The following is a 9,851-nucleotide window of genomic DNA, read 5'->3' as shown; positions in this document are numbered from 1 at the left end:
TAGCAAAGGGGCACCTGGGTGGCTCAGTGGGTTAAGCCGCTGCCTTCGGCTCGGGTCATGATCTCAGGGTCCTGGGATTGAGTCCCGCATCGGGCTCTCTGCTCAGAAGGGAGCCTGCTTCCTCCTCTCTCTCTCCCTCTGCCTGCCTCTCTACCTACTTGTGATTTCTCTGTCAAATAAATAAATAAAATCTTAAAAAAAAAAAACTACTAGCAGAATATGTATATATACTTAGGAACAAAAATAGTTAAACTTTTAACTTCACATGTTTTATAATGTATTTATGTTAAAACATCACTGCCTTATTTATGACATGTAAATTCCCTACTTGATTATGACGGTTCCCAGGTACTACTTAGATTTGTAATCTACTACATAGATTACGTAAAGTAGAAAATACGAACACTCCCAGGAAGTGTTCGTATTTTCTACTTTATATAATCTCCCAGGGAGTGTTCGTATTTTCTACTTTATATAATCTAAAATAGCACACAACAATTGGGTATATTGAAATAATCATAGTGGTATGTAAATTCAAATATCTGAGAGTCACAGTACGTACAGAATCAGTAACTCTGCAACCCAGAATTCTACTTCTATGATTTATCTCAAGAAAAAATGTGAAACAAATATACAAAAATATGTATAGCAAGGAATTCACTGCACCCCCCTGACCGCATCCCCACTGAAAAATACAGAAACTGCCTTTAAATGTCCGTCAACAGAGATTGGGGAAGGTAATATTCAATATCAGTTTATTAATGAATCTCATTGTAGATAACATGTATTTAATAGCAAGAAGCATTATTAAGGTGTACCTAAAAGGGCAGAAGGTTAAAAACAGTTTATGTAGTATAATGCTATTTTTTAATATAAAAATCTGTGTATGTGTGGTTATCTGAATAAAGAATTAATAGCCTAAGGGAGTAAACACCAAAATGTTATCATTTCTTAAACCAATTCAGTGTTTTTCATGAATCTAGAACAAAATGCAATTTATTTTGGATTATTTATTGTAGTCTATTTAAAAGTTATCAAGAAGTGTGTTATAACAATTTGCCTTTAACAGCAGAAAGCTCCTTAATTTTGTTTGTTTCTCATCATAGGCTTGAGCCCCTCCAGGTAAATTCCACAAAATGGGAAGGGGAAAAGCATAGGAGAAATTCGTAAGTTCACAACAGCTACATTTTAGTCATTACTGTGGCAAATTCTGCTGGCTTCCCATTTCACAGAAAGATCAAACACTGTTTTTCATGCATAAGAGTAAGACTGAAAATTCCCCACAGCAAGGAATTCAGATGCTAAGCCAATGTGTGGTTGAACCAATTGCATGAGGAAATTTTATTATGTCAACATGTCCAGTCAAAAATAATGTGCTAGAAGGTAATAAATAAAGTTTACAAGGTCAAGATCCTACAACTGCCATAATCTACAATCCCTTAAGCTAAGTTCCCAATTGAGACTTCTAAACAATTTAGGTCCCTTTTTTTTTCTTTCTTATTTTAAAAAGGAAAATAAATCCTGCCCTTAGGCTTGTCTAAGAAAAAAAGTCAAAACAACAAACCTCCACAATTCCCTGAAATTATCCCTTCATGCTTGAAAAACGAGAAACTATCAACAAATGTATATTGAGTGCTTACTGTATACTCAAGCGAAGTTCCCTTAAAAATTCCGTCCAGCTTCCCTTGGGCAAGAGAAAAAAGTCTACCCAGAGTTGAAGAAGGAGTTGGCAAAGCATTCAACGATCAAGCAGTGTCTTAAACACCAGAACAGGCTTGATGACCAAACCACACAAACAAGTCAGTTACACAGCTTAGGTTGCTAAGGAGCACACTTCGTTTGGTCTATGTCCTTATTCCTAACGAGTAACTTCCGGGCCACAAACACTGCTGTTTTAAAGTGAAAACTAACCAACATAATCTAGACTGATTTAACCCTCTCCCTTTGGCTTAGGCATTTTTAAAATTCTTACCAAAATATATTTTTTTTAACAAACTTAACTATTATGTAAAATTTCAAACATATACAAGAGTAGAAAGAATAGTATTAAAACCCACAGTTTAAGTAATTATGAACTTACGGCCAATGTGGTTTCATCTACAGCCCCGCCCACTGTTCCCCATACCGACTTCTATCCCATCCTGTCATCTCACTGGAAGATGCTAGTACGCAGCTCTTCAGTCTCATCTGGGGCCCCAAAATAAATCACATGCAGGGGACCCAACCCAGACATCTTGCCTGGAGCCAAACTCAACGGAGTCCCCCCAAATCAGTCCAAACAACCCAGAGACCCATGGGTAGAAAAATAAACACTTGTTGTAAACTATGGAGACTTTCAAGTTGATTGATTAGTAGCATTATCTGTCAATAGTTACCTGGAACTTCCAACAAGTATTAACAGTAGATTTCTTTGGATGAATAGAATATTGTGGATTTTTCACTTTCCATTTGTGCTTTTTATGTTTTCCACATTTTCTTTTTTCTTGTATTTTAATTCCAGTGTCATTAACACAGTGTTACATTAATTCTAGGTATATAGAATAGTGAGTCAACAGTTCTGTACATGATGCAGGGCTCATCATGATGACAAGTGTCCTCTTAATCTCCTTCACCTACTTCCTCCATCCCCTTACCCACCTCCCTTCTGGTAACCATCAGTTTGTTCTCTAGAGTTAAGAGAATACATTTCATTGTGATTCATGGAACAAAGTTGAGAAGCTCTCATTTGCCACCAGTATGTAAGTCTTCCCTCATGACACATTTGTTTAGTAAAACATCCTTGGGAGGTATACACACAATATAAATTATAAACATAAACACAGGGAACATAATACCATACAACCTCTCTTGGACTTCTGTACAGTTATGAACTGCCACAAAATTTCACTGCTTATTCTAAGTCCAACTGCTCTATATTTAGCAAATCACAGCTTAAGCGAATACTAGGTCAGACAATGTTCTGCACAGCGAATTTTCTATATGGCTGTGGGAACTAAATGGTAGTGCCTCTCCTGACCTCAATTTCCAAAAGTCAGAGATATGTCCTGAACAGCCGTTATTTCCTCTTTATAATCATCATCCTTCTATTATCCATGAATTTATTTATACCCTTCTTAAATTAATTTATATTTCTAGTCCACGTTACCTCTTGAGGGTAACCAGTTCTGGAACGTTATTATTCATTTCATAAAGTGGTACATCCTTTAATTTTCCTAAAATTAACTCCAAGCTTCAAGGAGTGCCCCCTAATGCCAGCACACAGAACCTGAGTAACAGACATACATCTTGTCCATGCTCCGCCCCTTGATTAATTTCAGCGGCTCCTCGGAATGCCTACGCTCGACCAGGGCTAACCGTGGAGCAGGGGCTGCAGCTTCCCAAGGCACCGCAAAGCAGGCTGCATGCAGGAGTAAGATTACTTTTCTAGGTACTTTTTAAAATAGCCGCTAGTACACATTTTGTATTCTCTCCTCTACCTCCTAACTACAGCTGTTTTCACCTTTCCTCCCAGGTCAGCCAATTAGAAGAGATTTTGTTTAAGTATTCATAAAATGCAGGCATTCACTGGCAGTAAAATGCTTCCTCGCTCATTTACAACCAGTGTTGAACGAAGTCTTACTGTACACAAAATTAACACACAAGTGTATAATTGTAGTTTTATGCTCAAGTGCCCTAATTATGCACTTTAAAACACTTTCTTCCCAAGGATTCATCGAGGGCATTCGATATCACAGATCTATAAAGGCTACAGTACTCTTTTTGATAAAACAGAAGCAAAACAGGAAAAAATCTGCAGCTTCGGAGAGAAAAGTCTGTGTGCAATGCACAAGATGATAAATCTCATTCCACAAAGTCTGGCTAAAAAAGAGAGCATATTTCCAACGTATTTAAATGTGGTACTGGGGGACGGAAGGGGAGGATGTGCCTTAATTCACACTGCTTATTCTTGAAGGAAACAGAAGCAACATACAAAAACAAGTGGTCTAAAACCTTTCACAAACTATCACAGGGGAGAAAAATACATCTAGGAGCCTACAATGCCTTATTTATGTAATAATGTAAGCAAGGAAAAAAATTAACAGTAAAAAGGCCATGCTCATTTCTAACACGGAAGCTTTGACATCTAGGTTACCAACATTTACATTTAAAACAAAATCAAAAATAAGGATTTTCCGTACAAAACATATGCAGTCAATTTTAAATTAGAGAATCAAAACTATGGAAATATACTGACATGATGTGCACGAAGCTCTACTTTGTGGAGGTAACAATGCATACAGAAAGCAAGGAAGGGCTCTGAAGGCAATCTATAGTAATAAATAGGTCAAATCTGCTCACGGAAGCAGCATTTTCCTAGAAAAAGCTACTTGAAAAGAGAAAGGAAAGGAAACAAGAAAAAGGCCTGTGCTGCTTCACAGGGGTTCAGCCGTCCATCTAAGAGAGTACGTCCCCAAGAAAAGAGGCACACTAATCATTTACTTAGTGATGAATTCATCTCACTAGAAAGCGATTTGGAGTTTCCACTGCTCCTGTTACATTACTGCCCAAACTGCAACAGGTAGTTCGGGATCAGTGAATATAATCTTTTGAGTTGTTTCCGTTTAAAACACACACACAGGGGCGCCTGGGTGGCTCAGGTCATGATCCCAGGGTCCTGGGATCACGCCCCGCATCGGGCTCCCTGCTCAGCAGGGAGCCTGCTTCCCCTGCTCTCTCTGCCTGCCTCTCTCTACCTACCCGTGATCTCTGTCAAATAAATAAATAAAATCTTTAAACACACACACACACACAGGGCACCTGGGTAAATCAGTCAGTGATGCAGCTGACTCTTGATTTTAGCTCAGGTCATGATCTCAGGGTCGTGAGAATGAGCCCCTGAAGGGGGTGTCCAAGTTCACTGGGGAGTCTGCTTGAGATTCTCTCCCTCTGCCACTTCCCCTACATGCACATGCACGTGTGCTGTCTCTCTCTCTCTTTCTCAAGTAAATAAATAAAATCTTTAAAAATATATATATAAGAAGATTATAAGAAAAAAAGCTGAAACAGTACAACAGAACCCCACACAGAGGTTAGAACAGCTGGAGTTTATAATAAGACTTTAGAGTAAGTGTCAGGGGGCACCTGGGTGGCTCAGTGGGTTAAGCCTCTGCCTTCAGGTCAGATCATGATCTCTGGGTCCTGGGATCGAGCCCCGCATCGGGCTCCCTGCTTGGCGGGAAGCCAGCTTCCCCCTCTCTCTCTGCCTGCCTCTCTGCCTACTTGTGATTTCTGTCTGTCAAATAAATAAATAATCTTTTAAAATAATAATAATAATAATAACAATAAAAATAAATAAAATAAAATAAGTGTCCGGCTACCTGATGTTCATGTTTTCAAAACCCACCATCTGGGCCCGCTGTCTCCGTGAGGACACCATTTAGTGCAGGTAAAATGGAAAACACTCAGCAAGGACAACTGACGGGAACTGAAGAAGGAGCCGCTTGCCCAGCTGCCCTTCTGGCCAGAGATTTCTATTTTTATAGAGCACAAAAAGAGGAGCCAAGAGCTTTACCACTTTCCTATATAAACCCAGCTGCCAAAATGGATGTGCCAAAGGGGAATTTCAGAGAATTTTAAAGAGATAACCTTTGCTGAGGCTACAATGTCAACTCCACGACCGCATGACCGGAGCGTGTGCAGTGAATGCGAGACTGGAAAGTCTATTCTATTTGAGATAACCACGGAGTGGGGGAAACAGAGAAAAGAGGGATTTACCAGAGTAAGACCAGAATTCTAAAGCAGCCAATGGAGAAACAAGTAACCGGCAACTTCTACGGGGGAGAACTCCACGGTGGAGGGACAGCAGGAGGAATACTGCTCACTGAAGACCCTTTCTAGCTTGGGGATTTCATACCATGCATATCAATGACTTCTTCGTGTGCGTGAGAGATTTTTTTTTTTTTTAAATACAGCTTTGAAGTTGTCCGTTTTTCTTTTTTTAAGTGGAAGATGGGGGGATGCCATGATTGCGCTGTTACCAACAATCGAAAGCTCACCCTTTTAGGGGGAGAGTGCTAGATGCTTCTAATCCTTTCTATATCTTTTTTCTCTCCTGCAAGATGGAGAGAGAGAGAAGGAAAAAACGAAAGAAAGAAAGAAAAAAAATGAAATTTTTAAACTATATTGTATTAAAACACGATTCTTTGAAAATGTACAGTCTAACTGTTCCATGAGATTTTTTTAAGGGAGAAACATGTACTCATTAATCTATCTCCCCGAACTTTAAATGACGCAAATGTTGAAAAATGTATGAATGGAGAAAAATAATAGCATTGGTAATGCAAAAGGGTCAGCCTTCTCCACATACCATGGCTAAGATCCAAACCTGGCTATTAAAGTCTTCCTCTGAGACTTGAGAATTCAGTAGGCTGCAGAATCTAAGAATAGACAGTCCCAAGGGAAGAACTAGCATGGGGACCATCACTGGCATCCTCCCTGACTGCAGGCACGGACACTGACTCAGATGGCAGGGAGGTCGCAGGCTTTTTGTCCCGTGCTTCCCAGGGACAGAACGAGCTTCAGATAAGCAGAACTAGCCGGGCAGTTTATTTTTTGCCCCAACTTTCAGAATGAGCCCATAACAAACAATGATGAGTAAATTTACAAAGGAGTCTTTTTGCATTAGAGGTCTGTACTACTAACCCGACATCTCTCAGTGAGACTAAAGGAAATCAGTATGCACATCAGTGACTGAAAAACTGACTTCTTGGTCTGAATTGAGGGTAGGGGAGGGAAGGGAGGTGAAAATCCTCAAAAACATATCCAACACACAGTACATATATTTGGATCAATAAGCTTTTGTTTTAAACTAAAAATATATATCCATTCCCGCATGCTCAGAAGGCTAAGTCTAATTACATTTTATTGTGAATTACTTTGTCATACACTATTAGAATTGATAGATTTCAGAGATCACGGGTTCAACCTTCTCCTAGGTCAAGGTCAACAAAGTTAGGTCAAGGGTTAGAATACCGGCACCGTCTTACCCAACTAGACTAACAAACAGAACACCACTCGCTGCTCTGCTCTCCCCTTCCCTACCCCCACCCCCCCACCCCACCATGCTCATGTCACCTTCCAGTGACCCTCAGTCAATGCAGAGAACAGGGGAGTCACATGCAAGAGAAGCATGGAGGGGAGGCTGTAAATGGACACTCGGGAGGAGTGGAACAGGAGGAGCAGAGGACACTTTGGAGATCTTGCTCTGTTCTCGAAGACAACAGTGTGAACAGACAAGAGTGCCAGAACATGAGAAAAGCAAGCACAGAAAGGATGAGAAAAGGGACAGGTCAGTAGAAGCACAATGGCCACAAATGAGAACTGCACATCATTTTAAGTTAGCAAAGCTGAAGTCAAAATGTCTGGGTGATTAATTTAGAAGGCATCAGGATATAAAATTTCTACCAGCACAGACACCATGCGCTCAAGACAAAGTGGGAAGGGGGCAACGGGCTCTTCATTTTGAGTCATTTAGCACAGAGACACAACTTCCATGACAAACCTGTGATACTGGGTAATAGTTTAAAGAGGAGTTCCAGTCTGACGTTGAAGAATATGAGGAAATGATGCTTTGGATACAATATCAAAGCCCTTAAAATATAAATATATCCCAAAGCAAATGTTTATATGAAAGGAGAAAATAATGTAATTATTTCCCTTGAAAAAGAAAATTTGCAATTTTTTTTATTTCATCACAGAGAACAAGTGCCAAATATTCCCCGAAGATTGGTCAGGAGAAAAAAAAAAAAATAAAGGATGTTGACATATTACAATCATTAATAGAAAGGCACCTGGGGGCAGATGTCTGGTGGAGAATTTATTCAATACAGAATTTTCAACAAATTAAATATCTCACTTCTTTCTACTGTCTCCTCTATTTATATTAACAAATCATTAAAATTAGATAGCCTAACCTATTCATTCTGAAAATCAACAAATAATCATAATTATCCCCCTCAAAACTATACTTCAGCACAGACTGTCCATTCTAAGCACCTTTGCAGGTAAATCAGTAGACTTTAGGGAATAGAGAAGCCATTTAATGGTTTTACTAAAACATTAAGGAGTATGAAGTAATTATCCTAAGATACAGCCCACCAATCCAATGACAAATAAGGATAATTGGGCTAAAAAGTTTATTACTCCTGAAATTAAACCATATTCTAAATCTACCTTATATTAATTAAGAAAAATATTTCTTTACCATTTACCACTTCTTTACCATTTACCAAAATATTTCTTTACCATTACCATTAAGAGGAAAAAGCTAGGTTTTAAACAGTATCCCACGACGATTTCTACTTTAACAAATCTTTAAATTTAAAAGATATGCTGTGTGGGGCAGCTGGGTAGCTCAGCTGGTTAAGCAATTGTCGGCTCAGATCATGATCCCAGGGTCCTGGGACTGTGCCCACAGTATTGCCCCAGGTCAGGCTCCCTGCTCAGGGGGGAGTCAGCTTCTCCCATTTCCCCCTACCCCTCACCCCTGCTTATGTGCACTTGAGCTCTTGCTCTAATAGACAAATAAAATGTTTTTTAAAGATTTTATTTATTTGACAGATCACAAATAGGCAGAGAGACAGGCAGAAAGAGAAGAGGAAGCAGGCTCCCCACCTAGCAGAGAGCCCAATGTGGGGCTCAATCCCAGGACCCTGGGATCATGACCTGAGCTGAAGGCAGAGGCTTAACTCACTGAGCCACCCATGCGCCCTGACAAAATTTTTTTAAAAAATTAAAAAGGCAGTGTGGGGCACCTGGGTGGCTCAGTGGGTTAAAGCCTCTGCCTTCGGCTCAGGTCATGATCCCAGGGCTCTCTGCTCAGTAGGGCACCTGCTTCCCACCCACCCCACCCTGCCTGCCTCTCTGCCTACTTGTGATCTCTGTCAAATAAAAAAAGAAAAATCTTTAAAATAATACATATAAAAAGGGGGAGGCTCTCTCTGATTTAAGGCAAGGTGTATGGAATTGGTGGAGATCAGTCACATTTTCTAAGCAAAGATGCCACATTCAGTACTCACTCACAATCACTTCAAGCATACAGCTATTTCTTACTGCCAGAGAAAACAATTAGCAGCACTACTACCCAGTCAAGTGGTGGTTCCTGAAACTCAGAAGCTCTCTGCAGGGCACTCCACTCCCCACACCTGGAGTAGCCTCATCAACCCAGAAGCCCCTGCCATCCCCTTAGCTGACTGTAATCACCTCGTTAAGTCCGGGACACATCAACTGCTGGGGTTTGGGCACTCCATCTTCACAGGTTCTCACAGCAGTCCCCATCTACAGGGGGCTACCCTCAGTGAGGCTCCCTCTGGAGCTCTGCAGAGAAGCAGTGCTACGTAGGTGGCCATGCCCTAAGAGAATGTAGGACTTGCTGTGCAACTGGTAAACCCCTTCACTGTGGTTTGAATTTTTCATCAGGTTGTCACATACACAGACTATATTCTAACTCTATTTTTACCTCAACTATAAACAAACAAATAAATAAAACATTTTTAAAAAATCTCTATTACAGGAAAAGGGGTTGAGGAAGCAAAGAAGCTTGAAAACAGTGAAGGTTAATCAGAAGCAATGGCTTTCAAATGCTCTTGACTCCAACTCAAAAGAAGACATATATTTTATATCACAACCATGAACACATATGACACCCTTACTACATGTGATACATTCATATTTTCTACTGCTTATATTCAAATTCTTTTAAGAAAGAAAGAATTTTAAAGAAAGGCCTAGCTGCAGCCTAATACACTGCTTTCATGTTCCCACAAACGGATCACAATGAGCAGTTTAAAAAACACAGCATTTGAGGATGACAT

General features: G+C 40.0%; 1 protein-coding gene across 7 annotated transcripts in view; it reads right to left on the bottom strand.

The window, feature by feature from the left end:
* The window catches only part of ARID1B (AT-rich interaction domain 1B), a 439,440-nt gene that overhangs the window by 321,811 nt on the left and 107,778 nt on the right, over nucleotides 1-9,851 (bottom strand). The gene's annotated exons all lie outside the window — the stretch shown is intronic.

Source organism: Mustela nigripes, chromosome 5, assembly GCF_022355385.1.
Source record: "Mustela nigripes isolate SB6536 chromosome 5, MUSNIG.SB6536, whole genome shotgun sequence".
NCBI classification, from domain to species: Eukaryota; Metazoa; Chordata; class Mammalia; order Carnivora; family Mustelidae; genus Mustela; species Mustela nigripes.
The sequence above is the reverse complement of the archived record's forward strand: the minus strand, read 5'-3'. Positions and strand labels throughout refer to the sequence as shown.